At 39.2% G+C, this 22,175-nt stretch overlaps 1 non-coding gene across 1 annotated transcript; it reads left to right on the top strand.

The window, feature by feature from the left end:
* The first annotated feature begins 18,604 nt into the window (after positions 1–18,604).
* Positions 18,605–18,708, top strand: LOC148580844 (small nucleolar RNA R71). The gene has a single exon (XR_015895555.1). It is a non-coding gene; the product is annotated as a small nucleolar RNA R71 (small nucleolar RNA).
* The last annotated feature ends 3,467 nt before the right edge of the window (positions 18,709–22,175 follow it).

The following is a 22,175-nucleotide window of genomic DNA, read 5'->3' as shown; positions in this document are numbered from 1 at the left end:
GTATAGACTTAATGAACCTATACTTGGAACAGGCGAACTATTCATACCGAAATTTACATAAACTTTAAATACATACGTTAAGCAGAGAAATCAGAGCAGAGTAGAGAAACACAGAAAACAGAGTAACCAGAGTAAAGTAAAGAGATAAAGAGAAAAAGAGTAATATAGATACAGATGAAAAGAGTAATCAGAGAAGAGAAAAGAGGTACAGAGAACAGAGTAATTAAAACAGAGTAAAGAGATACAGAGAAAAGAGAAACCAGAACAGAGTAAAGAGATATAAAGAGAAGAGTAATATAATAAAGAGCTATATTTATATATATATATATATATGTTGCTTAATGCAACCTAAGAGATATTATATATATATATTTGTTGCTTAATGCAACCCAAGAGATATTATATATATATTTGTTGCTTAATGCAACCCAAGAGATATTATATATATATATATATTGCTTAATGCAACCCAAGAGATATTATATATATATTTGTTGCTTAATGCAACCCAAGAGATGTTTGTTTATTTATCTGTTGCCCTAAGGCAACCCAAGAGTAATTTTCCGTTCCCAAGAGTATATTTCCTGCGAGTAGAAAGCAGAGGCTGTCTTAATAGAGCTGCTAATAATTATATGCGCATTTATTTGAACGGAAAATCGTATCCGGGAAATCGTGAACTCGTGACTGGATAAATGTCGGGAATGCAGGTGCTAACCGACACATGAGCTCATGGCCTGCGCTAGGGCTAGACATGCATCATTCTTGTCTGCGCATCATTCTCTGTTGCATTCCTTTCTGTGTGTGATCTACTTCTTTATGTTTGTCTACTTGTATGCCATTTCTGTGTTTTATTTTCTTGTATTCTTTTGTTTGTGTTCTGCTTTCTGTTGTCTCTACTTTCTCTTCCTATCTTTATTTTCTGTTTACTGCTGCGCTATATTATGTTATCCGTCTACTAATCAACCCCAAATAAATGAACGTAACTAATAACCCCGACCCTACTAAGAACTCCCCAGTTCTTACCCCTTCTCTCTCCCTTTCCCCTTCAGATGGAAGTAAGAGTTTCTTTCCGTAGTTCGCTGATGATTGTACGCAAAAAGGGATTCCACTCTAGGCAGTCTTCTGAGTCTAGGGTGAATATCATTCTCTGATTATATGAATATACTGTGAGACCAGCCAACGTCTGCACCTCGTTCGTATGCGCACTTTAACCTAAATCATGTGTACGAGATTCCTATTGTGTGGCTACTTCATGAGGTACCAGAGAGACATCCTGTGGAAAAGTCTGATCGTGCAGAAGAGTAGCAGATGATGTTCTATCTTTTGATGACGTTCCACTTGACTTGAGTTTTGAAGACCTAGAACGTACTTTCCCTCGCTTTAGTAGTTTAGAGGGACTAGGTGAATATAGAGTCTAGGCTAGCCTAGGTACCAGCTTAGGGACCTCTTGAACAGGTAAGGACCTGGGATGTTGTATGTATATATATGTATATAGATATTATTTAGCTATGTCTAGGGGTGTTCTAACTTATAGTCTATATGCTAATAAAGGCTGAATCACCGAATGTTGTCAACAACTTGTGATGTATTTTTGTGTGGTTGTTTATAACTGTTTTATCTGTTATTACTTGTGAATTTATTATAAATGATTCTATCTATTAATCCAAATGTTTTCAAAAAAAAAATACACCACGCAAATTAACTACGCGTTTAACAACGAATCAGGCTCATATGATAAATAATAGATAATAATTAGGAAGACAAATTGGTAGCGCTCAGTTTCTGGTATGATCTAGACATATTGAAAATTGGATCGTTACATGTGCTTGGGCTGAGCTTGAAGTTTACACGTGGAGAGGTCATTCTTGGAGTTGAACGCCAGTTTGTAACGTGTTTCTGGTGTTGAACTCTACTTTGCAACTTGTTTCTGGCGTTGGACGCCAGACTGCAGCATGGAACTGGCGTTGAACGCCAATTTACATCGTCAATCCTTATTCAAAGTATGGACTCTTATATATTTCTGGAAATCCCTGGATGTCTACTTTCCAACGCAATTGGAAGCGCACCATTTGGAGATCTGTAGCTCCAGAAAATCCACTTTGAGTGCAGGGAGGTCAGAATCCAACAGCATCAGCAGTCCTTCTTCAACCTCTGAATCTGATTTTTGCTCAAGTCCCTCAATTTCAGCTAGAAAATACTTGAAATCACAGAAAAACACACAAACTCATAGTAAAGTCCAGAAATGTGAATTTAACATAAAAACTAATAAAAACATCCCTAAAAGTAACTAGATCCTACTAAAAACATACTAAAAACAATGCCAAAAAGCGTATAAATTATCAGCTCATCAACATCTCTTAAAGAGATAGGGTTCATCCCACAAGTAGTACTTTGCATCAGTAATTAATTTTTTCTTTTGTTGCCTGCTGTACTCCTTGGGTATGAACCTTGCAGGTTTATAGTTTGTAATGTCTGCAAACCATGGTGTTCTCTGATCTCAATAGAGGGGAGAAACTCCCCTTCTGCTAGTTCTATCTGGGACAGATGATTAGCCACTTGGTTCTCTATCCCTTTTCTGTCTCTTATTTCTATATTAAACTCTTGCAGAAGCAACACCCATCTTATGAGCCTGGTTTTTGAATCCTGCTTTGTGAGTAGATATTTAAGAGCATCATGGTCAGTGTACACAATCACTTTTGATCCTACTAAGTATGATCTAAACTTTTGTGTATTTTTTTTGGGCATAATTTAAAACACGGCTAGCATAATAAATGACATGCAGAAGCTTGTCATGCCTCTGCCCCATTACTGTACCAATGGCGTAGTCACTGGCATCACACATTAGTTCAAATGGTAAAGTCCAGTCTGGTGCAAAAATAACTGGTGCTGTGACCAGCTTAGCTTTCAGAGTCTCAAACGACTGCAGGCACTCTGTGTCAAACACGAATGATGTGTCAGCAGCTAGTAGATTGCTCAGGGGTTTTGCAATTTTTGAAAAATCCTTTATAAACCTCCTGTAGAATCCTGCATGCCCCAGAAAGCTTCTGATTGCCTTAACATTAGCAGGTGGTGGTAATTTTTCAATTACTTCCACTTTAGCTTGATCCACTTCTATTCCCTTGTTTGAAATTTTATGCCCAAGGACAATTCTTTCAGTCACCATAAAGTGACATTTTTCCCAGTTTAAAACTAGGTTGGTCTCTTGGCATCTTTTCAGAACAAGTGCTAAATGGTCAAGGGAGGAGCTGAATGAGTCTCCAAATACTGAAAAGTCATCCATGAAGACTTCCAAAAACTTCTCTACCATATCAGAGAAGATAGAGAGCATGCATCTCTGAAAGGTTGCAGGTGCATTACATAGACCAAAAGGCATTCTTCTGTAAGCAAATACTCCAGAAGGACAGGTGAATGCTGTTTTCTCTTGGTCCTGAGGATCTACTGCAATTTGGTTGTAACCTGAATAGCCATCCAGAAGCCAGTAATATTCATGACCTGCTAGTCTCTCTAGCATCTGGTCTATGAATGGTAAAGGAAAATGGTCCTTTCTGGTGGCTGTATTGAGACTTCTGTAGTCAATACACATGCGCCACCCTGTAACTGTTCTTGTAGGAACCAGTTCATTTTTTTCATTATGAACCACTGTCATGCCTCCCTTCTTGGGAACAACTTGAACAGGGCTCACCCAGGGGCTATCAGAAATAGGATAAATAATCCCGGCCTCCAGTAATTTGGTGACCTCTTTCTGCACCACTTCCTTCATGGCTGGATTTAGTTGCCTCTGTGGTTGAACCACTAGCTTAGCATCATCCTCCAATAGGATTTTGTGCATGCATCTAGCTGGGCTTATGCCCTTAAGGTCACTTATGGACCACCCAAGAGCTGTCTTGTGTGTCCTTAGCACTTGAATTAGTGCTTCCTCTTCCAGTGGATTTAAAGCAGAGCTTATGATCACTAGAAGAGTGTCACCTTCTCCCAGAAATGCATATTTCAGGGATGGTGGTAATGGCTTGAGCTCGGGTTTAGGAGGTTTCTCCTCTTCCTGAGGAAGTCTCTCAGAGGCTCTTTCAATTCCTCTGAACCCTCCAAATCAGGCTGAACATCTTTAAAGATGTCTTCCAGCTCTGATTCAAGACTCTCAGCCATGTTGACCTCCTCTACCAAAGAGTCAATGGGATCAACTTTCATGCAGTCTTTTGGTGTGTCTGGATGCTGCATGGCTTTGACAGCATTCAACTTAAACTCATCCTCATTGACTCTCAGGATTACTTCCTCCTTTTGGACATCAATGAGGGTTCGTCCAGTTGCTAGGTAAGGTCTTCCTAGAATGAGAGTAGCACTTTTGTGCTCCTCCATTTCCAACACTACAAAGTCAGTGGGAAAGGCGAATGGCCCAACCCTGACAATCATGTCCTCAATCACACCTGATGGGTATTTAATGGAGCCATCAGCAAGTTGGAGACATATCCGGGTTGGTTTAACTTCTTCAGTTAAACCAAGCTTTCTGATAGTGGATGTAGATATTAGATTGATGCTTGCCCCAAGATCACATAAAGCTGTCTTGGTGCAATTACCCTCTATTATGCATGGTATTAGAAAGCTTCCGGGATCTTTAAGCTTTTCCGGAAAGCTTTTCAGAATGACTGCACTGCATTCTTCAGTGAGGATAACTCTTTCAGTTTCTCTCCAATCCTTCTTATGACTCAACATCTCCTTCATGAACTTGGCATAAGAAGGTATTTGCTCAAGTGTCTCTGCAAACGGAATCTTTATTTCAAGAGTCCTGAGATAATCTGCAAAGCAAGCAAATTGCTTATCCTGCTCCTCTTGGCTGAGTTTTTGAGGATAAGGTATCTTGGCTTTATATTCCTCAACCTTAGTTGCTGCAGGTTTATTTCCTACAGAGGTGGTTGGAGAAGCCTTTTTAGAGGGGTTGTTATCAGCACTTGTGTGTGTCTGATCCCTTACTGGCATTTGAATACTAGGGTTAAAAGCTGGAGTGGCGTTGGATGCCAACTCCTTACTTGTTCTTGGCGTTTGAACGCCAGAACTGAGCTTCCATTGGGCGTTTGATGCCAAATCCTTGCCTGTTTCTGGCGTTTGAATGCCAGAGTTATTCCTCTTTGGGCTCTTACTGTCCTTAGAAGGATTTTGGATAGCAGGTTGTTCATTTCTTGGCTTCCTGCTGCCTTGAAGTGAGGTATTTAATGTTTTTCCACTTCTTAATTGAATTGCTTGGCACTCTTCCGTTATTTGTTTTGATAACTGCTGTTCTGTTTGCTTCAACTGTACTTCCATATTCAGATTAGCTATTCTTGTGTCTTGTAGTATCTCCTTGAATTCGGCCAGCTATTTTGTTAGAAAGTCTAATTGCTGATTGAATTCAGTAATTTGTTCTGCAGGACTGAGTTCAGCAGTTACTGTTTTAGCCTCTTCTTTCATGGAAGATTCATTACTTAGGTACAGATGCTGATTTCTGGCAACTGTATCAATAAGCTTTTGAGATTCTTCAATTGTCTTTCTCATGTGTATAGATCCACCAGCTGAGTGGTCTAAAGAAATCTGAGCTTTCTTTGTAAGCCCATAATAGAAGATGTCTAACTGCACCCATTCTGAAAACATTTCAGAGGGGCATTTTCTTAGCATCTCTCTGTATCTCTCCCAGACATCATAAAGAGATTCGTTATCTCCTTGTTTAAAACCTTGGATGTCCAGCCTTAGCTGTGTCATCCGTTTTGGAGGGAAGTATTGATTCAGGAATTTTTCTGACAGCTGTTTCCATGTCCTTATGCTAGCCTTAGGTTGGTTATTTAACCACCTCTTAGCTTGGTCTTTTACAGCAAATGGAAATAGTAATAATCTATAGACATCCCGATCTACTTCCTTATCATGTACTGTGTCAGCAATCTGTAAAAACTGTGCCAGAAACTCTGTAGGTTCTTCTTGTGGAAGACCGGAATATTGGCAACTTTGCTGCACCATGATAATGAGCTGAGGATTCAACTCAAAGCTACTGACTCCAATGGAGGGTATACAGATACTACTCCCATATGAAGCAGTAGTGGGGTTGGCATATGACCCCAGAGTCCTTCTGGACTGTTCATTTCCACTTAGATCCATGATGGAGAAAAGGGAATTGATATGAATAGCAAACAGAATATATTTTTATATATTTTTTTTCTTGTAAAAAGGGAACGAATAAATAAATAATAAAAGAAAAGAGAATAAAATAGTTTGAAATTAAATATAGAATTCAAAAATTAAGAACAAAAAATTTAAGACTAAAATAACTACTTAATTAAGAAGATTTGAAAAATTTTGGATATGATTTTTGAAAAAGATTTTAAATTTTTGAAATAAAAATATGAATTTTAAAAGTAATTTTTGAAAATTCACTTTAAAATAGAGAGAAAAGATCTTTTTTTTTTAATTTAATTAGGAAAGAGAAAAACAATAAAATGGCACAAGACGTAAAATTTTTAGATCTACTACTCATTATTTTCGAAAATTTTGGAGGGAAAACACCAAGGAACACCAAACTTAAAAATTTTAAGATCAAGACACAAGGAAAACTCAAGAACACCTTGAAGACTCACAAGAACAACAAGAACATGAAGAAAGAACACCAAACTTAAAATTTTTAGAAAATCACAATAAAATTTTCGAAAACTAAAGCAAAGTTAACAAGAAAACACCAAACTTAAAGTTTGGCACAAGATTTAATCAAAGAAAAATTATTTAAAGTGTTTTAACAAAGGTATTTAATGTATAAAAATATTTTATTTTTAAAATTTTTTTTCTTTTTTTTTTGGATACTAATAATTCGAAAATGCACAAGAAAAATAAGAAAAATCACAAAACAAGAAAAACTAAAGATCAAACAAGGAAAATATTCAAGAACAACTTGAAGATTAAGTAAGAACAATGAACAAAAATTCAAAAATTTAAAAGAAAATGAAAACATGCAATTGACACCAAACTTAAAACATGACACTAAACTCAAGGAAAAACTAAAAATCAATAAAGAAAAATAATATTTTTGAAAAATTTTCGAAAAGAAAATAAAAGATTCTGACACAAAAGACAAAAACTTCCTAATCTAAGCAACAAGATTCACCGTCAGTTGTTCAAACTTAAACAATCCCCGGCAACGGCGCCAGAAACTTGGTGCACAAAATTGTGATTCACACTTTTCACAACTCCGCACAACTAACCAGCAAGTGCACTGGGTCGTCCAAGTAATACCTTACGTGAGTAAGGGTCGAATCCCACGAAGATTGTTGGCTTGAAGCAATCTATGGTTATCTTGTAATTCTTAGTCAGGATATCAATTATAATTATCAGTTTGGATTGCGAAAAATAAAAGAGCATGAATTAAATACTTGTTATGCAGTAATGGAGAATATGTTGGAGTTTTGGAGATGCTTTGTCTTCTGAATATCTGCTTTCCCCCTGTCTTCTTCTTCACGCACGTAAGGTTCCTCCTATGGCAAGCTGTGTGTTGGTGGATCACCGTTATCAATGGCTACCATCCATCCTCTCAGTGAAAATGGTCCAGGTACACTATCACCGCACGACTAATCATCTGTCGGTTCTCACTCATGCTGGAATAGGATCCATTGATCCATTTGCGTCTGTCACTACGCCCAACCCTTGTGAGTTTGAAGCTCGTCACAGTCATTCAATCCTTGAATCCTACTCGGAATACCACAGACAAGGTTTAGACTTTCCGGATTCTCAAGAATGCTGCCAATGGATTCTAGCTTATCCCACGAAGATTATGATTAAGGAATCCAAGAGATACTCATTCAATCGAAGGTAGAACGGAGGTGGTTATCAGGCACGCGTTCATAGGTTGAGGATGGTGATGAGTGTCTGACGTTAGGATTTTATGGTGGTAAAGAATTTCATAAAAATAGTCGCGTTGTAGATATATTCTCTAAACCAACAGAAATCCCTTCGTACAAACATTTTGGTTGTCACAAGTAACAAACCCCTAAATAAATTGATAACCGAAGTATTCAAACCTCGGGTCGTCTTCTCAAGGAACTGCAGGGAAGTATGTTCTTATTATTGGTTATGGAGATTGTAAATTGGGATTTTGAGAATGAGGAGGGAATGATTTAATCAGCAATTAAAGTAAATAAAGAACGAGCAATTTAAATGGCAAGTAAAATAAATAAATGACTGTAAATAAACTTTTGGCAAGGTATGAGAAATTAGAGGTCCTATCCTAGCTACCCTTATCAATGATGATGAGAATTGAATCTTAATTCCACTTTGTTAACCTTTACCAAGATAAAGGAAGGTCATGGGATTAATTGGTTTGATCTTCGAATCCTATTTATTTCCTAAGAAAAGATTGAGATTATTGAAGTTCATTTAATTAACAAGATAACAATTATCATTCATGTTTGAGTTTGATAACTCCTGAGTTACTGATTTCTTAACCAAGACCAAAAGGAGAATAAATCTACTGGAATAAAAATGTCTTCAGATGAGAATAACAATAATGTAAATAAGAGAAAGCAATATTGAACTGAAATACTTCAATAACATTAATTCAAAAGAGTAACCTGTAACATGAATGCAGCGTAAACAAAATAGGCAACATAACTAATATAAGCATTAAAGTATCTGAAAGTAAGAGATAAATATAAAGTAAAAGAACATTGAACCTGGGATCGAGAGTCACTCCTAAAACTAAGAGAAATCCTAAATCCTAATCCTACGAGAGAAAAGAGAGAGGAGAGAACCTCTCTCTAAACTAAATCTAAACCATGAAAACTAAACTAAAGTCGTCTCTCCTGAATGGATGCATTCCCCCACTTCATAACCTCTGGTCTATGCCTTCTGACTTGGATTTGGGCCAAAAAGTGCTTCAGAATTCGCTGGGAGCGTTTTCTGCAATTCTGGTGCGTGGCCTCTGTCACGCGTCCGCGTGGGTCACTTGGTCGCGTCATTCGGAGTTTTCCTTGTCACGCAATCACGTCAGTCATGCGACCGCGTCATATGTGTTCTGCTTAAGGCACGCGGTCGCGTCAGTCATGCGGCCGCGTCGCTGCTTCTTCGCGCTTGGCATGCGTCCGCGTCGCCCATGCGATCTCGTGGATGCAAGTTTCTTCACGAACTCCGTTTTATGCTTTCCTTCCATTTTTGTATGTTTCCTTTCCATCCTTTAAGTTATTCCTGCCTTAGAAGATCTGAAACTACTCAACACACTAATCACGCCATCGAATGGAAATAAAGGTAATTAAAATAATTAATTTTAAAGCATAGGAAACATGTTTTTCACATACATCACATAATAAGGAAGGGAAAGTAAAACCATGCAATTAATATGAATAAGTGGGTGAAGGATTGAATAAATCACTCAAACTAAACACAAAATATATCATAAAATATGGGTTTATCAACCTCCCCACACTTAAAAAATAGCATGTCCTCACGCTAAGTCCAAGAGTAATGTTAGGTTAAAGTGGTGGAATGTCATGCAATGCAATCTAATCTAAATGCAACTACCTAGATGCACCATGCAATTCTAATTTTTTTATTCACTTGTATATAAAGCTTGCACGTAGTTGAATTAATTCAGATTCTCAAGGAGTCATATATATATATAGCCAAACCTTAGATAATGATGAAGCACTTTTACAGTTGAGATGGGAGAGAAAAACATTTTATAAATTTGCAAGACAATTAATAATTTAGCAGAGATATATGTTAATGAGCTATTGAACCCTCACTGGATTTTGTGTTTACTCTCTAGTCACTCAGTGTTTATTGGGTTAATCAATCTATTCTTCTTCTTATTCTTACTTTCTATAACTTTGTTCTTCATCTAATCAATCAACAATTATAGAATATAGACATACCAAAAATCATGAGGTCTTTAGTAAAGGTTGTAATGGGGCCAAGGTAAAGGTAAGGGTATATGTATAGGGCTAAGTGAGCTAATAAGTGAATCCTTAATTAGTCTAAGATCTCACCTAACATACATACTTTCTAAAGCAAAGCTTCTTTACCTATTTTCCCATATTTTCCCACTTTTGATGTTATATGCTCATGTTTCAATGTTTATCATTCTTATCCCATGTGCATTTCTTTATTTCTCATTTGGGGAATTATTTTGTGTCCCCTTTTATTTAAATACTGAAATTTTTTTTAATGCACATGGTAATTCAATTAATTTGATTTTACATGAGCATGCTTCCCAAAACTCTTTATTTTGGATTATTTTATTCTTTTCAACTTTTCTACCCTTTTATTTTTATCATCCATGTTCCCAATAGGTTTTCCCACATTTAAACCATCCATGTTCCCAATATCATCTGAGGATCAGCCTGCTGCAGAGGAGGTGCTGTCTGAATAGGGATCTCGGGGTCTACAGCCTGAATCTGAGGCGGAGCCTTCTGAGGTGATGCTGCCTGTTGGGTGCCTGCCTGCTCTGCCTCGCTCTGGGGATGGGTCTTTGCCTCGTGATCATCCGCCTCCTCCTCAGATGCCTCGGATGGTGTGTCAGGCTCAGAGGGGATGTCGCCAGAGTATATCATCAGCTTCAGGTGCTCATAGCGTCGCTTGTTGCGATGCTCCATCTGGTCAAGCCGTTGAAACAGGCGGTGCACTAGATGATAGATGGGCTCTGGGGCAGGTGGAGGTGCAGTGGTGTTGGCAGGGGTAGCTGTGGAAGAAGAGGGGCCGGTGATACGCGGAAAACTTGTCTCTCAACAAATCTTCCTTCGGCAAGTGTACCGAAGTTGTCATCAAGTAAAAACTCACAATAGAGTGAGGTCGAATCCCACAGGGATTGATTGATCAAGCAACTTTAATTAGAAGAATGTTCTAGTTGAGCGAATCCAGAATTTGGGTTGAGAGTTGCAGAAAATAAAATAGCGGGAATGTAAATAACAGAAAAGTAAATGCTAGAATTAAAGAACTGGAAGTAAATGACTGAAAATAAATTGCAGAATTGTAAATGGGAATGGGGAATTTGCTCATAAAAGTAAATTGCATAAATTAAAGAGAATGGGTAAGATCAGAGATGTGGAGTTCATTGGGCTTAGGAGATGTTGCAATTCTCCGGATCAAGTTCATTTTCATCTCTTCCTCAATCAATGCACTCATTGATCTCCTTGGCAATCTTAAGTGATTGAATTACAATTTTTTGCAATTCAATCTCTCAAATCTTGATCAATAGCCAATTCCTTGGTCAATTGCTCATGAGAAGAGATGAAGTATGGTCACTGATTATACCACATGCATTTCCCAAATCAAGTATTGAGAGGGTTATAGTCACATACCCATCCAAACCCAATTTGGTCCAGCATGAGAAAGCATTTCTAGCTTGATCTCTTCATTCCTCTTTCAAGGTTCAAAAGAGATCCAAGTTTGAATAGCTTCTCTTCCAAGATAACTACTCAATTGGATGAAGATCGAAAGCTTTCAAGTAAAATCAAGAGGAAAGATAGAAGAAGAATAATGAAAATTAGTATTGATCCATCAAATTACAACAGAGCTCCCTAACCCAATGAAAGGGGTTTAGTTGTTCATAGCTCTTGAAAATGAAAACAAAGATGGAGAATACATCATAAAAGTAGAATTTGCAAAGAAAGTAAAATACAGAGAGTAGTTCTCTTTTTCCCCAGCATCCAGAGCTTCTTTACAATTCAAAGCTACTCCTATATATACTACTCTTTTCAGCTTCTAGTTTACTCTTTAAGTCTTGGGCCTTTGGATCTTGAGTTTGAAGCAGTTCTTTTCTTCATTTGGGCTTGGCTTTACTTGCAGAGAGAAAGTGCTAAGTAGGCAGAGACTTCAGCTCAGGATGTTAGGGGTGTTAATATTTAGTGAGAATATAAGTTTGAGAACGTTAGTGACACTTAACATTGTCACTAGCGTTCCAATGCACCCCTTTTCCTTACGTTAAAACCCACGTTAACTAGGTTAACGTGGCTTTTAACGTTGCCTTGTTAATCCTTCGAGAACGTTAGTGACACTCAACATTGTCACTAACGTTCCAATGTGCCCCTTCTTGTTTCACGTTAAAGCCCACGTTAACTAGGTTAACGTGGCTTCTAACGTGGTCCTTGCCAACCTTCGAGAACGTTAGTGACACTCAACATTGTCACTAACGTTCTAATGTGCTCCTGGGTCTCACGTTAGAGTCCACGTTAACTAGGTTAACGTGGCCTCTAACGTAGCCATCTTTAGCCATCCCAACGTTAGTGACAATGTTGAGTGTCACTAACGTTGGCTCATCCTTCATTCCTCATCGTTAGCTTCCACGTTAACTAAGTTAACGTGGAGGTTAACGTGACTCTTGGGGGTTGTGTGGTTGCTTCAACGTTAGTGACAATGTTGAGTGTCACTAACGTTGTCGACAACTCTTCATCATTTACGTTAGTTCCCACGTTAATCAAGTTAACGTGGGAGTTAACGTGGTACTTTGCACCATAGGCCAACGTCACTGACAATGTCGAGTGTCACTAACGTTGGCTTCTCTTCCCCCCTTAACGTTAGAGGCCACGTTAACTAGGTTAACGTGGCTTCTAACGTGGCCACGTATGAGTAATTGCCAACGTTAGTGACAATGTTAAGTGTCACTAACGTTGGCTCAACTTCTCTTCTCCACGTTAGAGTTCACGTTAACTTAGTTAACGTGACTCTCTAACGTGGGCATTGATGGCTTTTTTTGAGAATGTTATTGGCAATCACTTTTCTCATTAATCTTGCAAGTTACCTCCCCTTTTCTTGCTTCCTTTTTGGTCCTGAAATCAAGCAATAAAGTGCATCAAAGCTCTAGTCCAAGTCATGAGTAATGCAACATAATATTTGTCAGTAAACTTATGCAAAAAATCCTCATGAAATTATGTAAAATGCACAATGTATGCTTGAATCAAGGCATAAGTGAATATTTACCCAAAACTAGCTTATTTCCTAAAGAAATGTATGAAACTATCCTAAAAACAGTAAAGAAATGGTCAGTGAAACTGGCCAAGATGCCCTGGCATCACAACACCAAACTTAAAGCTTGCTTGTCCCTAAGCAAGTACTGGAACAAGAGAATGATGAATGGAATATCCAGAGGAATGAGTCATCCTTGTGGAAGTCATATTACTGATTTTATGGTGGTTTCATGCATAGCAACTTAGGTTCATTCCATTACTGGCTTTCAGACCTTTATCATGTCCCTAAACACTTACTTTGTTTATATCTCATGAGACTTTTATTCATTGATCCTTTTATTGTTATTTCAAGGGTTATTTGTGTTATTTAGGCTAAGTGCTCTGTAAGGGGGCAACTCTTTAAGATAAGCTTTCAGCCAACACTCCCGAACCAGTTGGTTCAAGGTGCTAGGTGTTGAAGCACCCCTAAGGACTTACTTCCTCAAGTCTCTCCCCCATACATACACACCACAGGCATATAGTTTATTTATTTTCTTTTCTTGAGACCTTGGTGTCCAGCACCTCTTTGGGTTACTAAATGCTCTGTAGTGAGGGTTACTCTTGATAGTGGACTTTCAGCTAATAATCCCGGGTTAGTTAACCCAAGTTACCAAGTGATAAAGCACCCCAATGAGCTTATTCATCTAAGTAGATCCCTCACACAGGAGCACCACAGACACTTGCCTCAAGGGTAAAACCATTGATGCCTAGCCTTATTGCTTACTCTTTTTCTTTTGTTTTTTTCACTTTCATTGTTCTTTCCCTTTTCTCTTCTTAGGATCTTGTTATTAACTTAGTCTCATGAGTATATCCAAAGTCAAGTATTCAGGATAGATAGTTGTCCTCCTAACCTTGTGGTTGAACCAACTTAGCTAACTTATGACTACCCCAAAGATTCATGAATGTACTTCCACAATATCAACTCCACTCTGGTCTTTTAAAAACATAATCCTTCTCTTCTTCAATTTGATTTAAAAGGGACAAGCTTACAAGAAAGGGAAGTAACGATGCAGTGACATAAAGACCAGTGCACATAGACTCTCTTCAATACCAAAAACAAAAAATAACATGATTTGAAAAAGGTTCAAACATAACATGGAAGCAAGTTCTATTTCATACAAGATCTTCCTTATTTAAAACATAGAGAAAGATGGAACAAAGAAGGAACTCCACCACCTTTTACTGTTGTGGATGTCCACGCTCTTTTCCTTGCTTGTCCTCCTTCTTTCCTCTTGCATTTCCTCGCATCCGTGCCAGTCTTGCTTGCTTCCAATCCTCAAGTGCCTTCCTCACTGACTCATGACTTTCTTCCACCCTTTGTCTTTCCTTTCGTGCTAATTCATCCTTCATTTCATCATATTTGACTATTCCTGGATGCAATATTGGCAGCTGTCCCACTAAGTAGCCGAGCCTGGCTTGAGTATTTATCTGATGTCCTGTTTGACTCATGTAAACTCCTTCTGCGAATGCCCTTTGCTCGTCCAATAGTTCTGCCTGTTCTATTTGTCTTCGATGTATCTCATGTATGTGTGCCCCTTGATGTGCTTGGATGTTGATTAGCCTCTGGGTGGATTCTTGTTGCTCGTTTTGCCTTTGTTCCATCCTGTTGAATGCTTCTCCCCATTGTTGTCCTTGGTTTAGTTGCTGTTCCATCATTTGCCTTTGCCACTCATCTTGCTGAGTCCTCCATCTTGAAAGTGTTTCCTCTTGCTGCTCCATCATCTGTAATTGAAACTCTTTCTGAGCTCCTTGGCCTTCCAAATATTGTCTAGATAAGCCTTCAATGGCCTCCTGCAATTGGTGCATGTCCAAGGTTTGTTGTGCTGATCCCTCTGAGACTTGGCCTTCCACTACTTGAGGGGCTATCCTCTTTCTTTGCTTCCATTGAGGCAGGGAGGATGTTGCAGCATTCATCCTTTGGACCGTTATTGGAATGCCTTCCTTTATCCAAACGGGGTCCTCATCTTCAAAAACCACCCTAGCTTTCTTGCATATTCGGTAAATAGTGCTGGGGTAACCTAATGTTCCTCTTGAGTCGCTTTTCTCTGCCATCTTTATAATTCCTTGAGCTATAATCTCATGAACCTTGATTTCTCCTCCCTTGAGTATACAATGCCCCATTGTTGCTCTCTCGAGATTCACCTCTGAGTTGTTTACAGCTGGGAGGATAGACCTTCTCACTAGCTCAAACCACCCCTTGGCTTCAGGAGTGAGGTCTGTTCTCTTAATGAACTTTGGTTTATTTCCAGCACCCCTTTCCCAGTCAGCTCCTGGTACACAAAGGTCTCGTAAAAGCTGGTCATAATTGTGGTTGTTGTCCAATCTTGAGTGATAACTTTCTTCTTCAAACGGTATAGACCGTAGCTTCAATGCCCTCATTACCCTCATGGGACCAAAATCACCCATTGTTCCTCTCACAAAGCTTGTATATGACTCATCTTTCTTATCATACCTGACTGCATTTGCATAAAATTCTCTTATGAGATTTGCATTCACCTTCGTGACCGGGTCAGTGAGGAGCTTCCATCTTCTCCTTTCTACCTTCTCTGTGATTTTGGGGCATTCAGTCTTCTTAACTTGGAATCCCAACTCATAAATGATTTCCTTATCAACCATCCACCCGTATTGCAATGCATGATGCAAGCTTCTAAATCTCTTCTCATCATATGGGTGTTCTTCCATGGGTTCCTTCCCTTCCCTTCTCTTAGAACTTGAAGATGCCATGAATGATGGTTAATATGTGAAGGTGGTAAGGTTGTGGAGACTTTTGGTTGTTTAGGGTTTTATGGCAATGAAGAGAGTAGGAAAAAAATGTTTATAATTGATAGAGGGTGTCTTGTACAGAAAGGAAGAGTGGTGAAGGGTGTGTGATGACAATGAAGGGTAGTACGGACAAGGGTTGTTTATATAGAGAAGTTGTGAAGGAATGGAGGGTGTATATTGATGAAATAGTCACTTGATGGATGGTTGGGGTTATGCATGGCTAGAAGACAAGGATCATCACTTTATGATGGGGATTGCTCGGTCTTCTAGGGGTCCCATTTTTTTCAATGTTGCATGGCAACATTTTCCAATGTATTCCCTCTTTTTGTGGTGTCCGAACCTTCTTTGTTTGGCTGTCCAATCTATCCCTTTTAATGCTCCTTTTTCTTTCCTATAAAGACAAACTAAGTAAAGTAAGAAAAGATATTAAAATGACCATATAAATTTTATGGCTAATATTAATAAAGGGGAAGAAGGGATTTGATTGTTTATCTATAAATTCCAACTAACTAACTAACTATTGGTGGGTCTTTATATGCATTTTGGTGGCACCATGAGGTGACACCAAACTTAGTTTGAATCACTGTGATGAAAAGTTTTGTTCAAAGCTTCCAAGACTAGCATGCATCTTGGTTTGCTTTGAACACCAAACTTGTTCCCCACTATATTTTGCATAAGAAGATTTTCACCAATTGTTTGTTAAGTTTAGATTGAAGCTCATAAAGATTGACTTATTCATTATCATCTGAAAGTATATAAAACATGGGTTGCCTCCCATGAAGCGCTTCTTTAGCGTCACTAGCTTGACGTTTTTCCTTCATCATGGTGGTTGATAGTGCTTAAAGTCCTCCCCTCTTGCTGTGGACTTGTATCCATTGGTTGGATCAATAATCTCCACATGTTCCAGGGAAAGAACTCTGTTGATAGTGAAGACCTTGGGTAATTGAGATGGCACAGTAGGGAGATTAGGAAGAATATCTGGGAAGTAGGCTGAGACAACTCTATCCCCTGGAGAGAAGTCTTCCGTAGGGATCTTCTTGTTCTTCCACCCTCTTGGTACCTTCTTCTTTGTTTCTTTTGAGGTTGCCTTCCCCTTGGTGACCTCTTTTTCTAAAGGAGCTGTGGTGCTGTCTTCACCTACCTCTAGAGGTTTAGGTTCCTCCAACTTTTCCTTGAGCTATGGCAATTGCTGTTTTCCTTGTTTGTCAGTTAAGGTGATCTCAGAATGAACTAGCTGTGCTTCAATGCTTGTTTCCTCCTTCAGTGTCTCATTATCATTTGTGCTTAGTTCCTTGTCCTCTTGATCTGTTTCTTGTGAGAGTTTGAAAACATTGAAGCTGAGTTGTTCATCATGGATTCTCAATATTAGCTCCCCTTTCTCTACATCAATAAGTGCTCTGGCCGTAGCTAGGAATGGTCTTCCCAATATGATTGGATGAGTGTGACTTTCTTCCATGTCCAGAATGACAAAGTCTGTTGGGAGAAAGTACTTCCCAACTTTTAGCAACACATTTTCCACCACTCCTATTGCTTGCTTTTGAGTTTTGTCAGCCAGTCTGATAATGACATCTGTGGGCATTATCTCATTGATCTGCAGCCTCTTCACCAGGGATAAGGGCAGTAAGTTGACACTGGCCCCTAAATCACATAGTGCTCTGTCGAACATGTTTTCACCTATGGCACAAGGTATATGAAAACTTCCTGGGTCTCTTCTTTTTATAGGCAACTCAGGTTGAATAAGGGAACTACATTCCTTGTTCATCACTATAGTCTGCCCTCCCTTGAGTGAGCTTTTCCTGGGAAGAAGTTTCTTCATATACTTGATGAATGTAGGCATTTGTTGAATTGCCTTGATGAATGGTATGTTCACATGCAGAGATGCAAACAAGTCTAAGAACCTTGAGTATATTCTTTTTCCCACAGCACCATCGAGCAGTTGAGGGAATGGTGCATAGAGCTTCAGCAGCTCTTGTTGTGAGATTTCTGGTTCTTTGTGATCTCTATCCTCCTCCTTTATTGAGTTGTCTTCAGGTTGTTTGCACAGTTTGCTTTGCTTGTATTCAATCTCTTGATCACTTGCAGTGACCATTTTGCAATCTTCTCATCTTACTTTCTTTGCTTCTCCCTTGGGGTTTTTCTCCGTGTCACTTGGGAAGCTATCATTAGGTTTGGGAAACTTCTCAGCTAAATATCCCACCTGAAATTCCAGCTTCCTGATGGTCTCTCCCTGGTTCTTAATATTGGCTCGCACCTCCTCTTTGAACACCTTATTTTCTTGAATCTCTTGGCATATTCCTTCAAGTAAGGCTTCAATCTTAGAGAGCTTGTCATCAATTGATGAGTTATTCGGAGCAGACGTGCTGTTTTGGTTTTGATAAGTATGTGGAGAAGTGTTGTTGTGGGGGTGTTGAGATGTCCTCTGGGTGAATTGCTTTTGATCTTGCTCACTTCCCCACCCAAAGTTCGGGTGATTTCTCTATCCAGGGTTGTAAGTCTTGGAGTATGGATCATAATTTTTCCTTGGTGAATTCCCAATGTAGTTGACTTGCTCCTGACTCCCCTCTGCTTCTTCATTCACTCCTTCTTGGATTGTTGATGAAGATGAGATTGCTGCTACTTGGTTCCTCTCCATCTTCTTGGTGAGGTCAGCCAGCTGCTGGGTAATGAGCTTGTTTTGGGCCAACAGAGCATCTACATTGTTTAGCTCCATCACTCCTCTTGTGTTCCCTCTTTCGGATGCATAGAAGTAGTCGATTTCTGCTACTGTTTCAATAACATCTATGGCTTCCTCAATGGTCTTCTTCTTGTTCAAGGATCCTCCAGATGAATGGTCTACTGCCTTCTTTGACTCATAAGAGAGCCCTTCATAGAAATTGTGCAACTGGACCCATTCGTTGAACATGTCAGGTGGACACCTCCTTGTTAAGTCTTTGAACCTCTCCCATGCTTCATACAGAGTCTCACCGTCTTGTTGCCTGAAGGTTTGAACCTCAGCTCTCAGCCTATTGATTCGTTGAGGAGGGTAGAATCTTGCGAAGAATTTGTTCACCACATCCTCCTAAGTTGTCAAGCTCTCCCTTGGGAAGGATTTCAGCCACTTGGCTGCCTTGTCTCTGAGTGAGAAGGGAAATAAGAGCAGTCTATAGGCGTCAGGATGAACACCATTAGATTTCACTGTGTCACATATTCTCAGGAAGGTGGTCAAATGTTGATTGGGGTCTTCTTGAACACCTCCTCCAAACGAACAGTTGTTCTGAACAAGGGTGATGAGCTGTGGTTTAAGTTCAAAGTTATTGGCATGGATTGTTGGCTTTTGGATGCTACTTCCACAATTGCCTGGGTTTGGATTAATATAAGAGCCCAAAACTCTTCTATCCTCCCCAGCATGATTTGCTCCACCTCCTCTGCCATGGTTGTGAGTCTCTTCTTCATGATGATTTTCCATGTTTTCTTCCATGTTTGGTTCAAAATATTCCTCAAACTGTTCCTCCTCTTCTTCAGCACCAACTACTCGTTTTTCTTTTGCCTCCCTCCTTAGTCTAAGGAAGGTTCTCTCCGGTTTAGAATCAAAGGAAGTTGAAGCCGCGCTTCTTCTCCCTGTCATACAACCAACAAGTACAAGCAGAGAAAATAGGTGCAGACAGTATTTATGTCAGAATTGCTGTTAGTTGTGGGTGATGCAATATATCAAACAGTTAGTGGGTTAGCAAACAGAATTAAAAATAACAAAGAAAAATCAAAAGAGTAGAGGGAGAAGGGAAGAAGTATAACTAAAACAAAAAGTAAATCACTCAAACAGAAAATAAAATTCACAAAATAAAATTCTCAATCTAGTGATCTTCCAATCTACTCATTGTTGATGCACAATCAATCCCCAGCAACGGCGCCATAAACTTGATGCGCGGAAAACTTGTCTCTCAACAAATCTCCCTTCGGCAAGTGTACCGAAGTTGTCGTCAAGTAAAAACTCACAATAGAGTGAGATCGAATCCCACAGGGATTGATTGATCAAGCAACTTTAATTAGAAGAATGTTCTAGTTGAGCGAATCCAGAATTTGGGTTGGGAGTTGCAGAAAATAAAATAGCGGGAATGTAAATAACAGAAAAGTAAATGCTAGAATTAAAGAACTGGAAGTAAATGACTGAAAATAAATTGCAGAATTGTAAATGGGAATGGGGAATTTGCTCATAAAAGTAAATTGCAGAAATTAAAGAGAATGGGTAAGATCAGAGATGGGGAGTTCATTGGGCTTAGGAGATGTTACAATTCTCCAGATCAAGTTCATTTTCATCTCTTCCTCAATCAATGCACTCATTGATCTCCTTGGCAATCATAAGTGATTGAATTACAATTTCTTGCAATTCAATCTCTCAAATCTTGATCAATAGCCAATTCCTTGGTCAATTGCTCATGAGAAGAGATGAAGTATGGTCACTGATTATACCACATGCATTTCCCAAATCAAGTATTGAGAGGGTTATAGTCACATACCCATCCAAACCCAATTTGATCCAGCATGAGAAAGCATTTCTAGCTTGATCTCTTCATTCCTCTTTCAAGGTTCAAAAGAGATCCAAGTTTGAATAGCTTCTCTTCCAAGATAACTACTCAATTGGATGAAGATCGAAAGCTTTCAAGTAAAATCAAGAGGAAAGATAGAAGAAGAATAATGAAAATTAGTATTGATCCATCAAATTACAACAGAGCTCCCTAACCCAATGAAAGGGGTTTAGTTGTTCATAGCTCTTGAAAATGAAAACAAAGATGGAGAATACATCATAAAACTAGAATTTGCAAAGAAAGTAAAATACAGCGAGTAGTTCTCTTTTTCCCCAGCATCCAGAGCTTCTTTACAATTCAAATCTACTCCTATATATACTACTCTTTTCAGCTTCTAGTTTACTCTTTAAGTCTTGGGCCTTTGGATCTTGAGTTTGAAGCAGTTCTTTTCTTCATTTGGGCTTGGCTTTACTTGCAGAGAGAAAGTGCTAAGTAGGCAGAGACTTCAACTCAGGATGTTAGGGGTGTTAATATTTAGTGAGAATATAAGTTCGAGAACGTTAGTGACACTTAACATTGTCACTAACGTTCCAATTCACCCCTTTTCCTTACGTTAAAACCCACGTTAACTAGGTTAACGTGGCTTTTAACGTTGCCTTGTTAATCCTTCGAGAACGTTAGTGACACTCAACATTGTCACTAACGTTCCAATGTGCCCCTTCTTGTTTCACGTTAAAGCCCACGTTAACTAGGTTAACGTGGCTTCTAACATGGTCCTTGCCAACCTTCGAGAACGTTAGTGACACTCAACATTGTCACTAACGTTCTAATGTGCCCCTGGGTCTCACGTTAGAGTCCATGTTAACTAGGTTAACGTGGCCTCTAACGTAGCCATCTTTAGCCATCCCAACGTTAGTGACAATGTTGAGTGTCACTAACGTTGGCTCATCCTTCATTCTTCATCGTTAGCTACCACGTTAACTAAGTTAACGTGGAGGTTAACGTGACTCTTGGGGGTTGTGTGGTTGCTTCAACGTTAGTGACAATGTTGAGTGTCACTAACGTTGTCGACAACTCTTCATCCTTTACGTTAGTTCCCACGTTAACCAAGTTAACGTGGGAGTTAACGTGGTACTTTGCACCATAGGCCAACGTTAGTGACAATGTTGAGTGTCACTAACGTTGGCTTCTCTTCCCCCCTTAACGTTAGAGGCCACGTTAACTAGGTTAACGTGGGTTCTAACGTGGCCACTTATGAGTAATTGCTAACGTTAGTGACAATGTTAAGTGTCACTAATGTTGGCTCAACTTCTCTTCTCCACGTTAGAGTTCACGTTAACTTAGTTAACGTGACTCTCTAACGTGGGCATTGATGGCTTTTTTTGAGAATGTTATTGGCAATCACTTTTCTCATTAATCTTGCAAGTTACCTCCCCTTTTCTTGCTTCCTTTTTGGTCCTGAAATCAAGCAATAAAGTGCATCAAAGCTCTAGTCCAAGTCATGAGTAATGCAACATAATATTTGTCACTAAACATATGCAAAAAATCCTCATGAAATTATGTAAATTGCACAATGTATGCTTGAATCAAGGCATAAGTGAATATTTACCCAAAACTAGCTTATTTCCTAAAGAAATGTATGAAACTATCCTAAAAACAGTAAAGAAAAGGTCAGTGAAACTGGCCAAGATGCCCTGGCATCAGCCGGCAGATGGTGTGACTGTGTCAGCAGTAGCAGTGAGGAATGGAGGTCTATAGCACAAAGCCAGAAAGTTCCTGCTGTGAGGGATAATCTTCTTGCATTTTGCAGCAGGTGGCTTTTCATCAGCATCCTCCCAAGGCACGTCAGCTCGACGGCCTAGCTGTGTAACCAGGTAAGGAAAGGGAAGAGTGCCTCGGACGTTGACCCTGGCCATATAGTACCGGATAAAGCGTGGCAGGTACAGGTCCTTACCCTCCATCACACACC

This window comes from Arachis ipaensis, chromosome B10 (assembly GCF_059453495.1).
Source record: "Arachis ipaensis isolate K30076 ecotype BB chromosome B10, ASM5945349v1, whole genome shotgun sequence".
In the NCBI taxonomy this organism is placed as follows: Eukaryota; Viridiplantae; Streptophyta; class Magnoliopsida; order Fabales; family Fabaceae; genus Arachis; species Arachis ipaensis.
The sequence above is the reverse complement of the archived record's forward strand: the minus strand, read 5'-3'. Positions and strand labels throughout refer to the sequence as shown.